The sequence below is a fragment of the Physeter macrocephalus genome, chromosome 18 (assembly GCF_002837175.3).
Source record: "Physeter macrocephalus isolate SW-GA chromosome 18, ASM283717v5, whole genome shotgun sequence".
Lineage (NCBI taxonomy): Eukaryota > Metazoa > Chordata > Mammalia > Artiodactyla > Physeteridae > Physeter > Physeter macrocephalus.
In genome coordinates this window covers 9,710,351-9,727,571 of record NC_041231.1, presented here as the reverse complement: position 1 = coordinate 9,727,571, position 17,221 = coordinate 9,710,351, and the positions used below count along the sequence as shown (strand labels likewise).

The 17,221-nt window shown below is 48.0% G+C and overlaps 1 protein-coding gene across 1 annotated transcript in view; it reads right to left on the bottom strand.

The window, feature by feature from the left end:
* VGLL4 (vestigial like family member 4) overlaps positions 1-10,699 on the bottom strand; it is a 147,849-nt gene extending 137,150 nt beyond the window's left edge. Inside the window, exon 1 of the mRNA XM_055079503.1 lies at positions 10,609-10,699. The gene's annotated coding sequence lies outside the window, so the exon portion shown is untranslated. The remainder of the gene's footprint in view (positions 1-10,608) is intronic.
* Positions 10,700-17,221: the final 6,522 nt, after the last annotated feature.

Below are 17,221 nucleotides of genomic sequence, written 5' to 3'. Positions count from 1 at the left end.
GCCGCTCCGCGGCATGTGGGATCCTCCCAGACCGGGGCGCGAACCCGGTTCCCCTGCATCGGCAGGCGGACGCGCAACCACTGCGCCACCAGGGAAGCCCCCTTCTTTTTTTTTAAAAAATATATATTTATTTATTTGGCTGTGCCGGGTCTTAGTTGCGGCACGTGGGATCTTTAGTTGCGGCAAGCAGGATCTCTTAGTTGTGGCATGTGGGATCTAGTTCCCTGAGCAGGATCGAACCGGGCCCCCTGCGTTGGGAGCGCGGAGTCTTCCCCACTGGTAACCCCTTTTGCTTTCTTTATGTGTGTGTTTCTTTTGTGGGTGAGCCATCCCTGCCTGTAGCAGATGCGACGTTCTAGGCCAGCCTCCACAGGTGTGGGTGGGGCAGGCTCAGGGGTCGCAGAGGAGCCCTTGGGAGTCTCAAGCTCTGAGTGTCCATCTTCTCTCCACATCGAGGCTGTTTCCTTGTACCTCTAGTTTTATGTCCAGCTTCTGCACTACTCTGAAATCCATGACTGCTTTTAGTTCTCTCTTTTCATGGCATTCAGCAGACAATCGATCTTTTATTTCTTGAAAGAGAAAGCACAGAAGTTACATTCTTCTGTAAAATGAAAGCAAATATGGGGTTTATTCACCATAGCTGTTTCCTACCCAGATTCTCTTTTCTCTGGGTAGTGGGTACAGGCCAGCTCAGGTATATGCTATGGTGTGTGTGTGTGTGTGTGTGTGTGTGTGGGTGTGTGTGGGTGGGTGTGTGTGGGTGGGTGTGTGTGTGGGTGTGTGTGTGTGTGTGTGTGTGTGTGTGTGTGTGTGTGTGTGTGTTTTAAAAAGCCACTTCAAAGGTTTCCTTCCCATTCCTCTCCCCTGGGCAGTCTCTCCTCTCTGACCTCTCCTACTCGCCTGGATCTCACGGTCTGAATATTCCCTGGGGGCAAGTACCCTGTCTGATCCTCACATGTACAGTCCTGTTGGATCCACAGCCTGAGGGAAGGCCCAGCGCAGGTATGAGAGCCCGGGAGGGAGGCTGAGACCCGCCCAGGCAGGATCGAGGACCCCTGCTAAGGAGCGGCAGCCAAGCGCGGGGAGCGCGAGGTGGGTGAACTCAGGAGACAGCGCAAGGCTGGCCAGACGGGCGTCCACTTCCTGGAGTGGGCAACGGGCAGCGGTGAGTCCCTGAGCAGGCTGGGGGGGGTGGACGTCAAGGACGTCTTAGTTTAGCAGGTGTGGGGAGGGCGGTCTGACCTGCAGGGATGAAGTCAGGAGTCACGCGCATCAGCTAGGAGGCTTCTGTAGGAGCCAGGTGTGAGATAAGGACCAAAAGAGCGGGTACGGTGATACAGGTGGGAGAGGAGGACCAGGGACCAGGCGTTACTTAGCCACAAAAGGCCTTAAGCAAATAAAAGTGGAAGATAACGGTAAAAAAGGAAAAAAAAAAAAAAACTGAATTTCACATCGTGTACAATATCCGCAGTCCAAGAAACCCAATAAAACATGCGAGACATGTGAATAACATGGGGGAAAAAACTACGGTCACAGTATCTGACGGAGGGTCACAGTCTGCTGAGAGGGAAATGAGCATCAGGGTGGTTTAAGAGGGGGGTCTCTGGACACTAACCATGTGAGCTTGAATGAGCACAGAGACTTCCTACCCCTGCGACCTGGGAACTGACTTTATGTCTGCGTGCTGCTTCCTCATCTGTAAAATGGGGATGTTGATATCACCTCCCTCATAGGGTGTCAGAAGTGAATGGGCTTTACATGTATTAAAATAATTATGTGTCAAAACAAACATATTAAATAAATTGCAAATGATGGTAAACATACTAGAAAAAGGGCACTGGCCACTACGTGAGACAGAGAAGACTCCTCTGAGATGAGAGACCTAAAGGATAAGAGGAACTGGGCTTGTGAAGGGGGAGGTGGGGGAGAGACCAAGCTGGCCTTGTGGACGCGGGGGGCTCCCATGACCACAGCGAGAGGACGGGGCAAGGCGGGGAAGTGGGCACAGGCTGGATCATGCGTCCTCCGCGGGGTGTGACAGAGATGAGATCTTATTCCTTAGTCAGTGAAAAGTCCTTGAATGGTCTGAGTGGTTTTAAACAGGGGAGCGACATGTCTGGTTCATTTTATATCCTTTATGAACCATAAATCATCTAGGAGCTTTTGAAAAAGATTACATGGCATCTGGAAAATAGATCTAAGTACAAGCCAGTGATGTGTTCCCCTCGGCGTGATAGTTTTTACAATATCGTGATCACCGAAAACATTATCACTTAAAACACTGACACCTGGAACATAATAACCCCATAAAAGGGAGAGGAATGTGCTTCTGGAAGAAGACCTCAAGTCCATCTGTAAGGGTTCTACTGCACTGCAACCCATTTCTGGTCTATCCATTCATCTTTTTTTCGTGGTTGCTGTCAATTATGAACGTAACTCATGGTGAAGAGAACACATATTTTGTTTTTTGGTTTGTTTTTTTTTTCCAGGCAACGGTCGGTATTTTCTCCACCAGCCCATATTCCTTTCCTGAAGCTCCCTTACCCCCAATAATACATTCTTCCAAAGAGCTTAAGATTGAGAATTAGGGAATAATAGGTATCAATGATAAAGCTACTACATTTTAGGGATATTCGGTGCTAATGAAAAGTTCAGCTCTAAATTTGAACACCATTCTTCTGGGCTTTCACAAAGGACCGTCTTTTTTTTTTTTTTTTTTTTTGATCAACAAGAGGACATGAACTCCTATCTTGGGAATAGAATTATGGGGTGTATTAGTTTTATTTTGTTTTTTTCAGGCAAGGGAACAGAATTTCAAGAGACGTCATAGAAGTGTTCCAAGGAGATTTCCAAGGTGAAAACTACAGCACCAAGCTTGGCTCACTGCACAGCTCCTCCAGTAACACTGGCCCAACTACAGCGTAATTTAGGAAAGAGTGAGAGTCTTGGCCAGAGGTGGAAACCAGTGGAGGCTGGGAGAGGCCCATTCAAACCTCCTGATGTCCCTGCCACACTGTCACTTGACCAAAAACCTGAAATAGAAAGATGTCACTATCCTGGGATACTGATGGCACGTCCAACTCCCAGATGCACACTCTTCGGTTATCCATAATTCCTGCTGGCCCTGTCCCACCACTCTAACAGGACCACTTCCTGAGCTAATCTAACTTGGCCTCAGCTAAGAAATACAACTGTAGGACAAGCCTACAGTATGAAGTATCTCACTATGGCAGGGGGTGTGTGGCCCTTGGGGCCATCAAGAATTCAGAGGCTTTCACTGGGTATCTCCTATGTCTGGCAAACACTACATAGAGACTTTTCAGGAAAGAAAACATGAACCCCCTGCCCTGAGCAACTTACACCAAACGCAGATCACTCTGTGGTCGATGTGCCTAGCTGTGAGTCTCAAAGAGGTTAACTGAAACGAAATTTCGTACCGAATCGTCACCAGATTCCGGTGGCCACGTGCAAGCATAGCTTCAGGCACATCAAGCAGACGTGAATTAACCTCCTGGCTGTTTCTTCTCCATAGCGTGTCCAACTGAGGCCCCACTAACTTCTGGCAACACACACAGATTGTCTCTGTTGACACCCATCCAATTCTCAGGTCATCCCTCTGTTTTTGCTCAAAACCTCTCTCATCGGTGTAACCCTCTTCTCTTCTCGCACTTTACCATCTGTTAAATCAGCAGAGCTGGGACGTTAGCATCAGAAAACCTGAGTCTGAGCCCTATTTTAATACGTTGAACTCATTCAATCAATCATCATGGAAAGCCGATGATGTTCTAGACTGTGCTCTAAAGGCCTAACACCAATTGTGGGGCCCATTTAACCTCTCTGGGCCCAAGTTCGCGCACCTAAAGAAAATGGTCACAACGGTGTCTACTTCACATGGTCACAGGCTTGGCACGTGGATTAAATGATACAACGTAACTGAAAGTGCCCAATCAACGCAAGTGAGAGATACATTCACATGATGCCACCTTACCGCCCTGCAGCCTATATACTTTTAATAACACACTCACATACATTAGCTTACTGATCCTCAGATAGGATTATTATATTTTTCTACAGGTGAAAAACCAAGGTGCCAAGAATATAAGTGACTTCCTGAAGAAGCTAACTCTAGAATCCAAGTCTCCTGACTCACCATCCAACGCTTTTTTAACTACTTTTCAGCTGATTTTCATAAAGACCTTTTAGAGAAAAGCAATTTTTTAGCTTATCTAAAAAACAAACAAAAAAACCCAAAAATAAAGAATACCTTCCAGCTAGACTTCTAGTCCTGTGCTCTTTCCCCTATACCTTGAGATATATATGAAGCAATAATCTGATAATTTCTAAAGAAAGCAAAGGAAGACAAGCCCTCCTCTCCTAGGAACATAAAAACCAGGACATGTTTCACTTTCTTTGAAAAGAGAGCGGCACAGAGTCACATGAAAAGTAACCAAGGCAGGTAAGAAGATTCTCACACCAAGTCGGTTGGTGAGACTGGGACAGACAACGCTGGCAGCAATGCCATAGGATCCCTGGGGCTCCAGCCACACAGGAATTAACATAAGCCCTGAGGACGTCAAGCTCCAAGAGCAGGTTCAGTATTCAGGAAGGATGGTTCCTACTTAGTCATGTTCAAGACAACCTGCTATTAAACTCCAGGGGATAACTCTGAAGGTTCAATGAATGATATTTGAAAACTTTCACCGCGTTGTTTGTATTTCTCACAACCTGAAATTGTATGTCACACTCTTAAATAGAAACCAGTCCTTATTCAAAATACTCCCTCAACGGTCTGGACCCTTTGCCTGTCTTGCTTTCCTAATCGAGGCATAAGCCACACGTGAATTATGGACCTGTCTTGCCGTAATTTGAAGCATCCTACCAGGTACAAGGTCAGAAGGACTTGCCTGACTTCCCCTTATATCCAATTCCTTATTTCTACACATCATCATTTCTGAAAATTCACTTGAAGGCCAAATGTCTGAAATCTGAACAACACATCTACATGTTCTATGCTTATTTCCAGACAATTAAAAATATATCTGTGGGGGCTTCCCTGGTGGCGCAGTGGTTGAGAATCTGCCTGCTAATTCAGGGGACACGGGTTCGAGCCCTGGTCTGGGAGGATCCCACATGCCGCGGAGCAACTAGGCCCGTGAGCCACAACTACTGAGCCTGCGCGTCTGGAGCCTGTGCTCCGCAACAAGAGAGGCCGCGAAAGTGAGACGCCCGCGCACCGCGATGAAGAGTGGCCCCCGCTCGCCGCAACTAGAGAAAGCCCTCGCACAGAAACGAAGACCCAACACAGCCAAAAATAATAAATTAATTAATTTAAAAAAATAAAAAAAAAAATATATATATATATATATATATCTGTGTAAAACCCCTTGTTCGGCTTCTTTCAGGTGCTTGTCAACCTCAAGTGTAAGTCCCAGGATGAGAGCCGGCTCTGTTGGCAATTCCTCCCCCACCCCCCCAGCCCCGTCCTAGAAAACTAAAGAATTCAGTAAGTTACTACAGGGTGTGTACCCTTCCCATAAGGGTTTAACGCCCCTCCCCGTCCCATGAAACCTCAATAGGGCAGGTCTATAGGCTAGGCAGCCATCCATCTCTTCATGCCCCCCGCCATGGGACACATCAGGTATCAGGAACAAGGTAACCTCAGGTGCCTGCCATCAACTTAGCTCTGTCTCCTGCTCATCTCCACCTCCCATCACATCAACACAGAGTTAGCTGGGCTGAAAAACAGGTACCAGTCTGGATGGAAATCCTTGCACAAATGCTCAACTCAGCCACCTTAGGTTTTCTGAGGCTAAAATGGCCCAAGGCTCCATGGGCCTCCTAGGCAACCCCCTCCCCGAGGTGGGGACCGTAGGGATGTGATATTTAGTCATCTTGACGACCCGGGCAACAGAAGCTGCCCAATGGTGCGACCACACAATAAGTAAAATCCTTAATTACTATAACACAGTTTGGCATCAGTGTCAGCTGTGCAGACACATGGACTGTACGAAAGCAATCGTGTGCCTGTCAGGGTCACCTACAGGACTTAAAGCTGCAAAACCAAACTCAGGTTATAGCGTATTTCATGTCCTTTATGTGAGGCTGCCCAACGCTGGTGTAAAATTCTTACTGCTGGCTGAAGTTCATCCATCTCCCTAAAGTGCCCCCTGGGAAGTGCCTGTATGTGGGCCCACACTGACACCACCACTCTGTCCAAAGAGGAAAAATAAAATTCAAATCTGGACTTTTTGAGCAGACTACCGATTGCCACGATTTTTCAACACGGTTGTCAAACAAACAATGAACTATCCTTTTCTTTCTCATATTTAGGCTATTGTGAACCTGTCTCTTCATTTTCAATACCTCGGCCTTCTACAGCACCTCATAGGAAATAAAAGAAATTCTTTGGCATTTCTAGTTTACTCTGGATATGCTTGTCATTGCCATTTATTTTACTTGGATACTTAGAATCTCCTATTCAGAAGTACTGAGGTGCCAGGTCCTCTTGGGGACCTGTTACACCCAAGAATGACAGACATGGACCTGCATCACAGCCTAAGTTGGCAAACTTCCCATAATACCCAGGTCGAGCTCCCCACTGTTCCAAAATCTCAACTCCCAGCCTATTAGCAGCCTAGAAAAGTCTTCTAACCCATGACACGTTGCATCACTAGGAAGCTCTTTCATTATCGGCATCATTAAATATGGTAAATTCTTATCATTCGCAGTCATTATATTCTATAAAGCCTCTGAGACCTCTAAATTAGTGAGTACTGAACCACCGTGCCCAGGAAGAAACTGCCCCAAGTACTGATTTGGAGATACAATTAAATTTTAGTGAGGACACAAATTCACAAGTACAGGAATCCACGAACAATGAGGACTGACGTATCTGGTTATAAGACCTGAGGCCTGAGATACTGAAATCACATTCTACAAGGGTTTCTTCTTTTGCAAAAGAGCTACTACGGTGTAGCCCAGGTCGAAAGAATTTTTCTGATTTCAGCACTTCATGCATACACTCCTTCCTTCCTTACCTTGGCAGTTTATACTATCAAGATTTGGCAGTCTGATTTCTAACTTGTTGGGTTTTTTGTTTGTTGTTTTAATGTGGACAGATCCTAAATGGCTATTGATATTATCAATAGACTGATTGATATTATCCCCTTTTCTCTTAAGCTCCCACATATAGACTTGATTAACTTCAGAGAGGTTCGCTAAAAGAATCACAAACAAGCCTCAGTCAACATACCCTGCAGAAACTGCTTAACCAAAAAAAAAAAAAAAAACCCCTCTCTTTCACCAGGTTCCCATAACTGCAACAGCTTGTCTAACACAAGCAATGAAGAGACAACTTGATATGTTAAAACTGCCACAGTGTCATCATTTTAGTTTTATTAGAATCTTCCCCATGTATTTCACTCTTACCTCCTAAACTTATGACAACTCATTATTTTATTAAGTCATACTCAAAGTTGCAAAGCAACTTTTATAATGGTTATATGACTTACTATTTTATTAAGGCAAACTAAAAGTTGCACAACAAAACTATCCAGGAGAGATACCTGGAAGAAACACAAAGTAAAATCTTCCTTTGGATTTGTTTGGGCAACCACCAGAGGTTTGACAAGGCTGACTCCCTAAGGAGTTAAAAGGAATTTCACACTGCAGAACTCTTGTCAAATAGACCATTTGAAAGGGAAAGTTTTCATTTCACAATTATCGTTTTGTAAGAAGTGTTAAAATCTTAAGGTAAAGTCATAGTTCTAAATCGGGTGGGAGAAGTGGTGACAACTGTGTTTTATGAAGCTCTTTCAAGTCTTCAAAGACGTTTATAAATAACATAACACAAAATACTTTTCAAAGCACACTATTCCCTGTAATTAACTCTGTGATGTATCAGAACAGATTTATCACCCTCTTACAGAGGAAAATAAAGCACAAATGCTAACTAGAAGTAACTTTTTCTGGTCACAAACTTAGTAGGTGACAGAGATAGGACTTGAACTCAAGTCTCCAGAAATAAGCCAGAGCTGTTTTTACTACAACATTCACAGTTTTGGAATGTAGTTCATGGTTATTTATAGCAGAATTATCTTCTTAATTGTATTTTGTTTTGGTCAACATAAAAATTAGTTTGCATTCCCTTCCAAAAGGAAAGCAAAGGCAGGCTGCCCAGAAGTGTGAAAAAACCGTGGCGGGGGAAATTAGCCTGGGATTAAAACGTTGCCAAAGTCTAACAACAAATTGAGGGGTTTACCTCATTTCTACCACGACTGAGATGACTTTTCAGGCAGATACATCAGGAAACACACACACACACACACACACACACACACACACACACACACAACTGTCTTGAGTACAAGACAACAAACTTCTGAGTATTCCTAAACCCATTATTTAAATGAGAGCACTGAGATTTAGAGATGGATGATAAATAACTTGTTCCAAGATCGCGCCCCCAGTACAGCCTTGAGGCGCTGACCCCTAAGCGATCTTTAAACGACCCACACTACTCCCCTCACGCTCATGCGCAGACTTCATCGGCTGCAAGCAGGAAACAATGAACATTGCAAGTCTGTGGACTGGGAGGCTAGTGCAAAGAGTTAAAAGTTTGGTATGCTAAAATGGAACGCAAAACTGACCTTCAAATACTAATAGGAAAATTAACATTTGTTGCCTTTGTCTTCGAAAGTTCAGAGGAAACAAACGAGAGCCTTCATTTTCGTCAAGGTAGGCTTGGGTTTGTAAAAAAAAGATACTCAAACTCTACAGGAGACAGTACCTTCCAAATAGAGGGGGCAACCAACCGCTGGTAAAAACTAGAAGAGCCGCCTCCAACCCGCCCCCCAGGCTGCTGGTTCTTATTAACCGCAGAGAAGGAAATAACGACTAGCAAACACACAGCACCAATGATCAAAGTGAAACCGATTTTTTAAAGTCAGCTGGCTTGAACAGACGAACACATGCCAACTAAAGCGCATAAAGACCAGCGGCCCCAACAGTGCTGTCATCGTAACCTAAGAGATTTAAAGGTCTAGGGCGATGAATAAAAGGAGACTTTAAGCAAAACAAAAAAGGAAAAGACCTTTACTTTGCGGCGAGGCCTGCACTCACTCACTGCAGGAAGAGTGTGCCGTTTTGTTTTGGAAAGGGGGCAGGAAGTATACAGAGAGCAAAGAGCCGATCCCAGCTGCCCACCCTCTACCATGTCCCGCGGTCCCGCACCACAGCCGTCCTTTGCCGCTGGCCACGACCAAGGGGATACAGGGCGCGGGCCGCCCCGGCCGGCCCCTCGCCGCCGACTCCCAGGACAGCTTCCACTCCAGACGCTAGACCTCTCCCTCCGGGTGTCCTGGCGCTTCGGTTCCCACCAGGAGCCTCAAGCTGCCCCGCAAGAACAAGCCGCCTCGTCCGTCCTTCCAGGAGGACGCCCCAGTCCCGCTCAGAGCCAGTCCACCCCTGAGCTCCCCGCAAGCCAGCCCTCGCCCTGCCCCCTTCTCCCGCACTCACCGCCGGGCGGCTCTGGGCGCGCCCGCCTCGGGCCGGCCGGGCCCCGCTGGGGGCAGGGGCGGGACCACGGGGCGCGCGGGACCTGGCGCACTCCGGGGGCGCGCCGACGCGCAGGCGCCCTCGCGCCCGCGCTCCCGCACCGACCCCCGCCGCTCCGCACACCCACACGCACACACGGGCGGCGCGCGCCGAGCCGGCTCCGCGGCGGACGCGAGCGCGGGAGCGCGAGGAATCCTTGGAATGAGGCGCCGCCCGCCCTCTCCCGGGGCTCTGCCGGGCTCCGCCGGGCCACGCCCCCGAGCCCGCCCCTCCGGCCCAGCAGGTGGGGGCCGGGCCCAGGTGAGCCAGCGGGGAGGCGGGGGCGGGCCTCGCGCGCCCGGGGGAGGCTCATTTCCCCTCCCCCACCCGCCCCGCGCCTGGCGGCAGCTCGCACCTACCCAACGGACGCAGACGCGCTCGGGCGGCTAATGTCCGCAGGGGGCCCGGGCAGCGCTCGACCCCGCGGAGCGCGCGGACCCGGCGCACGCGGTGTGCACCAGCCTCTGACACACACCGGACCGGACCCCAGAGGCCCAGGCAGCGGGAACACAGCTTTGGTGCACACGCACGAACATAAACGAACCTCTCGTGCGCGCCCAGGGGCTCGCCGCTGCGAGCCAGCACGCCTCCCCCCTCCCCCGCACGCACACAGTAGGATCTCGCATCCGGTGGACACAGCACACGTGACCACGACGACCGCAGTCGACCCGGTCCCTTACCCGCTGTCCCTTAACCTCCCTGCCCCTTAACCGCCACGCAGCCGGCCAAGTGGTCGCGCATTCGCGCCGGACCTGCGGCACCTCCGCAGCCCTCGGCTCCAGACCCGCACGCGTCCCCGCCTATCACGCACACCATCTCGCTAAGCTGCCCAGGGAAGGCGCCCGGGGGTCGGCGTCCACGCCGGCTCAGCCGCCGGAGCGCCGCGCACGGCGGCGCTTCCCGCTGCCCGGGCACCACGCTCCACGGGCCGCCGACCTGGGGCAGTGGTTCGCCCGCTCGTGACCCGCACACCCCCAGCTGCTCTGCCCGACAGGCCGGCGACCACACACGCACCTGAAGGGACAGGTCGCACTTGCTTGGGGAGGTGAGCGCTCAGGTGCCACCGCGATCAGAACGGCTGCTGCAGTCCAGGGCTCTCAGACGCCGCTCGGCTGCCTCTCATTACAGCATTTTACACCCCGCACTCCACACACACCCCACAGGCGCACGGCAGCGTCTTTCCTCCCCCTCCCTCGCCCGGAGGAGGAAGTCCTAGTAAATGAAGTCAGTGTGGAAGGGAGGGAACCGAGGAGGAAGGGAGAGAGTTCGGGGTGGAAAGAGCCCCCTCCAGGCGCTCACACACCGGTGTTTGCTGCGTCTGGCACACTCCCGGAGTCCACAGCCCGGTCGGCTCCGGAACGTGCCCGGGAAGGGGCGGAGAGGAGGGGGCGAAACATTTCTAATCGGTGCAGGTTCTTATTACAGCAGCAGCGTAGACATGTGACCACGAAAAGAAAAGCCCTGTCTTTAATTTTTTCCTGTCATTCTCTGGAGATTTCGGGGTGTGGGTAGGAGGGGTGGAGGCCTGATCCTCCCCGGTCCCCGGCAGCCCTTGCCCCATTGTTTTCTCATACTGCCACAATTAAGAAAACATTTGCTTAACGTACCCAGCCGCTAACTTCATAAAATAAATAGTCAGGGACTGGACTTGCTTGCCTTCTGGCTGTTCTCAAACCTCAGTCATTATTAGGGGCTCCTGCTAATAGGGCTTTCCCTGGGAGATGGCTCTGCTGAGATGGAATGATAACAAAAACAAATACCGGCTTACATTAATGCTGGGGGGAAATGCTTTGCAGTTTTCAAACTGTTTTCCCATCTATTACCTCATCCAATTATATGGGGTCACAGCCTGTTATCTCATTTGATCTTAGCCCCGGGTTGGGGAGCAGGACAGGTATAGATAGTTCCATTTTACAGTGAGATTAGGTTTACCTAAACCGCGGAGAGGCATTGCCTGAACCCGAGCCACGGTCTTGCGGCCCGCTGTGAAATACGCTCTCCTGCTGTCCACACAGGGCCAATGGAGATGGGATGACCCAGGTGACAAGGTGACCCAAGCATAACCACTCCTGTTTCCCTGGTTCCCAGATTAAAGCTCGGGAAGGCTCCCAGTCTTCCCAAAGACATTTTTACTTAGACTCCATTTTAGTTCATCAATAGTCTCAGACTAGGGGAAAAAAATCCTGAGAAAGATCATCAAGAGGAGGTTTTCATCCTGCCAGATTAGGACGTGGAATGAGGAAAGGGTGAGGACTGCTGGGGCAGATTTCGGGAAGTGTGACAATAGAGAAAGGGCTTTGGATTTGAACAAACCTGAATTTGAATCAAACCCCACCTCTGTCAGTTATGAAGTTACAACATGCCCAAAGTTATAACTTCGGGCATGTTATCAAGCCCAGTTTTCTCATCTGTAAAACAGAGACAATTCTTAATTTGAAGAGCTGTTGCAGGGACTAAAGACCAGACAGAATATTTGGTGAACATTCACATCTCTCCCCTTCTCTCTACCTCCCTTAAACCCAGTCTTGCCGGGGCACCGTATAAACAGCCAGCCACCGTAATCATGGAGGGATAGGGAAATGATTTGTCCAGATCATGCAAATGAGTAATGATAACGATCACCATGCAACTGCACATTTATAAAACGGCTCTGGGGTTTACAAAAGGTTCCCACATATCATTATCTCATTTGATCTGTATGACGGCTCTGCCATTTGTGTACCGCAAAATGATTTCCATTTTGGGTCAGGGTGGAGGTCCTAAAGCTGCCTCTTTAATTTCCATCACTGCTTAGAGTGAGCCTTACTCTGCAGATAAATCATGGGGACAGAGGGCCTTTTCTCATGGATGTGACCTGTCTTCAACCTTTCCAAGGATTAATCTCGCTGCTTCCCTTACATCAGCATTAGTGTGACTTCTCCCTTGCCCCATCTAACCAGGGTGGTTTCAGTCTGAATATCTTGATCAAGCAGATGAGAGACACGCTCAAGCTACCGTAAGAAAAGGAAGGTATGCTGTCAAGACAGAAGTGCGCTGGAGGTGGAATGTGTCAGACACAGACTGTCCCCACAAGGGAATGTAGACAGCAGTCTAAACGAGTGACTTACACAGAGGCCTGCAGCAATAGAGAGGAATCTTGACAATAGTGAGTGAAAAAACCAAGTCCCCGAAGATTACTTGCAGCATAATATCCTATTTGTAATGTTACAAATAGCATGAAAAATAATTGTGGTGGTATATGCACCTGCAATAAAACTATGTAAAAAAGAAGTAAGGGAAGGATGATGAGAGAATTCAGAATGATGGTTACCTGGGGAGGGGAACTGCACGGGGTGGGTGGCAGGGAACCATTGGTTAGATGTAGGTCATTGTCAAAGTCTTAGTTTTTGGTTGATGGGTTCACTATTAAAATTAACTACTTAAGTGATAGTTGCACAACAGTGTGAATGCCACTGAACTACACACTTAAAATGGTTAAAATAGTAAATTTTATGTTATGTATATTTTACCATAATAAAAAATATATTTAAGGAGGTAAAAGAAAAAATTGGGCCTACTTGTAAATTGAAAAACAAACAAACAAAAAAACTAAGTAACTAAAAAAGATAATAATAATAAGGCAGTATGTGCATGGACCACTGATAAGAATGTGCTTCAAAGCAAGGATTTTATAAGTGCACCAGAAGTTTATTTAAAATAAACAAAAATAATCAAGAAGGTGAGTGAGTGGAGATAGAGAAGAAAGAAGATGGGCCCTAAGTCGATCACGGTTGAAGCGGAGGGATGGGTACGGGGGCCGAGGGTTATACTATTCTGTCTACTCTTTTTTTCTTTAAGGCTGGCAGCATGCGGGATCCTAGTTCCCCAAGCGACCCTCGAGGCATGGAACCCGCGCCCCCTGCAGTGGAAGCCTGGACCGCCAGGGAAGTCCCTGTTCTGTCTAATCTTGCATAGATTTGAAATTTTCCGTATTAATTAATAGGGGAAGAAAGTGCAGGAAAAGGTTGCTCTGGGAACCACGGTTCTGCCTCCCCCACGGGCCACAGAGTCGTTACCCAGACTCCCTCTCCGTTTCTCTGTGCCTCCTTGCAGTTTAATTCTTCCTCATTTACCTACCAAGGAGCTTCCTCTTCACTTTGGCTCCCTTATTACTGCCCCTACTCCCACTTTTGGCTTTTGCCCCCACCAGTAACTGACTCCTTTCATACCTCCATCATTCAAACTGTTCAAAGAGAAGATCTGATTCTTGTCTTTCTACCAATCCACAAAAATGGCCACAATCTGATCTACCTTGAAGTCCTGGGTCCACAATGGTCTGTGAAGTCAAGCGCGGTCCAGTTTGAAAACTGAGAGCGGGGAGAGGCAGGATTGCAGGGTGGAGCGCACGGCTGCCCCATCAAGACAGATATAACTCACACACATGGAAAAGCCCTCAGGAGTTCAATTAAGTGGGAATAAGGTCTTTGCCTTTCCATTTGCTCCTTTCGATTTTTTAAGGCCTCCCCAGTTAGTACTGTAAAGACAGTTTTCTTTTCCACACCACATTCCCGATAAGTAGTTCATTTTTCAGGGTGTCCTCCCATGTCACACTCCATAGGAGTCATAAGGGAAACCCCAATGGCTGCCAGTCTGAAATGGTCGCAGTGCACAGGGACTCTTATTGTTCTTCTAGATGCACTAACCTGTCTATCAAGAAAGTCTTTCTCTGCCTGTATCCCTTTGCTTCTAACGTGCTCTCGTGAATCTCTCCTGGTCTTCCTTTCTTGCTTTCTTCACTCCAGCTCGTTCCTCAGAGAGCACAGACGTGGGTTCTAGTTCACACTCAGTCTCCGGGTGACAGTGTGAGCCTTGGAAGTCAGTTTGCAGCCCTGGGGCTAAGCCTCCACTTCTGGGAGGAGCTTAGACCAGATCACTTTCGGCACGGCACGCAGGTTTCATCTTGAGCACCAGCTGTGCCTGGAGCCCTCCCTTAAGAAGGCCTCTGAAGCTATTGTTGAGGTTCAATGAAAAAAGAATGACAAGATTGATTAGTAATGCCTGCTGTGGGTGGGGAATAGGAACTTGTGAATCAGATGTTTACCATTTTTGATCTAGAAGAGCTCTACAAATACCTTCTAGCAATAACTTCTCTCTTTTCTCATAGAGAACAGGTGAATTTGTACTTTTCTGGGGGCCAAAGTACCTAGTGGGAAAACCCAAATGGTCTTATTTCAGTGAGAGAGTACAGAATAAGCAATAATCTAAAATAATAGTGATACCTAACACTTAATGAGCACTTACTACGGCCCAGGCACTAAGTGCTTTAAGATAATTAAGCCTCACAACAGCCCTGTGAGATAGGGACTGTAAATACCCCTATGAAGCAAATAAAGAAACTGAAGCATTGAGAGGTTAAATAACCTGTCCGAGGTCTTAAAGATCATACGGGCACAACTAGAATTGAACCCTGGCAGTCTGATTCTGGAGTCCACGTGTTTAGCTGTCAGCCACAGCAGACACCCCCTGGGAACTTGCTAGTAATGAATACTCTCAGGCCCACTCAGGCCGACTGAATTAGAATCTGCACTTCAACAAGCCCCCCAGGTGATTCATATTCACATTATGTTTTGAGCAGCACTGGTCTGCATCATATTGTCTCCTAGAAGGACATTAGCTGCCTTTGTTAAATGTTTACAGTACTCATGCACTTTGCTAAACATTATGCCTGCATAATTGCAATTAATCCACAGAAAAGTCCTAGAAGGGAAATCCTATAAGATCAATGGATTGAACAATGTCAACATCCTGGTTGTGAGAGAGTGCTATGGTTCTGCAAGATGTTACTGGTGGGGTAAAGGATATATGGGATCTCTCTGTATTATTTCTGACAATCGAATCTACAACAACCTCACAATTTAAAGCATAATTTAAAAATCCTATGATCTAAGTTTTATTTTTCCTACTTTTATTGTTGAGGAAACAGAAGCTTTAGAGAGGCTAAGTAAGCAGGCCCAGGGTAATTCAACTTAACAAATAAGTATGGAGGCCCTCCTATGTGCAAGGAGGCTGGCTACAGCAGTGAACACATTGCCCTCATTGAGCTATCATTCCTGGGTGGGCAGTCATAATTCAAACCCAGAGCTGCTTGCCAAGTCCTCTAGTGCCCAGATTTCAGAGATATGGTCACAGGATCACAACGTGGTAAATAACAGAGCTGCGAATGGTTAAAACATTTGCAAAATTTCTAGGCAGATGTATGTGAAGGCCTCTAACGGTGCCAGACAGGCGATAAGCACTCAATCCCCTTTCTTCTTTTCCGTTTCAGAGCGCAGAAGTGAGCCTCAGCTCCACCATGACCCAACAGGGATTTTACCCCCCACACACCTGGATGGAATCCCATGGTGGGGCCGCTGGAGTGGTAGTAACCTGAGCCTCGAGCCCCACGCCCAATTCCATGGAGAGCCTTGCTCGAGGGCTGTGTTCCAAGGGAACGTACCATCTGAAACCTGTCAGGGAGTCAGTGGTGAGCTTTTTTCTGAATGTCAGCTCTTTTCACAGCGTGGATCTGAATGAGTCCCCTTAAGCAAGACCACATTTATGGCCAGAACAATCGCTCAGACCTCGGATCTCTAAGTGACGTTTAACACTGGTCCAAAGATTGGCTTTGTCCTCGCACGAGGAATTTTCCTTCGAATACTGTAAGGATGATTGCGCCTGGCAATCTATTCTTGTTGTCCTTCTTAGACACAGACTTCGGTGGGCTGGGGCGGGAGATAAGAAGAGCCATTTTCCATAGAAAAGAATGTTGCAGATGCTGGATTCAAGGCCGGCTAGAGTTTGGCCACAGTTAACTACCTACCTCTCAAATGGAGAACGGTTTGAGCTGGGGAACTTCACCAAAAATAAGCATGGGTTTCTCTTCTGAGGGTCACACACTCAGAGGACATCACCGCAGAGAGAAATTCTTCAGACCAAGACTGCCCTGTCTCTCTTGGCTCCAACTGCTGCTTTGGCATCACCTCTCACAAGCATGTGCTGTACACAGGCAAGAAGAAAGTAAACAGGGAAGGAAGGAGATCGGCATCCTGGGTGCCAGCCACGTGCAAGGCACTGTGCTGTGCTGAGCGTTCTCATTTAATGCAGTGTGATCCTGCGGGGGAGCACTGATGACCCCGTTCAGCGGATGAGGAAACGGGGGCTCAGAGGAGGGAGAACATTTGCCTTAGTGCAACTACTTGAGCAGTGCCAAACCAAGATTCAAACCACCTGGCCTGACTCCTCATTCAATAATCTTTCAACAATATCACTCAGTTCACCCAGAAAAGACCCCTTGGATAATCCCTAAATAAATCACTGAATCTACACTCCTAGACCGACACTTCAATTCTGAAGGGAAATATCTCCTCCTGGTTTCCCATTCCCCGTGGGCTACCATGTGGAATTGGAATTTAGCAGGGTCTTAACAACGTTTCTGACATTGTTTGTCAGAGGATGGAGAAGCCCTTGGCACATGAGAACGGCTGAGACTTCAGCATCAGGCAGACCCGAGTTCAAACCTCGGTTCCACCATCTTCTAGCTGCATGACACCGGGCACAAACGTGGACCCTGCTCAAACTTCCATTTTCTCACCTATATAGCAGGGATGAT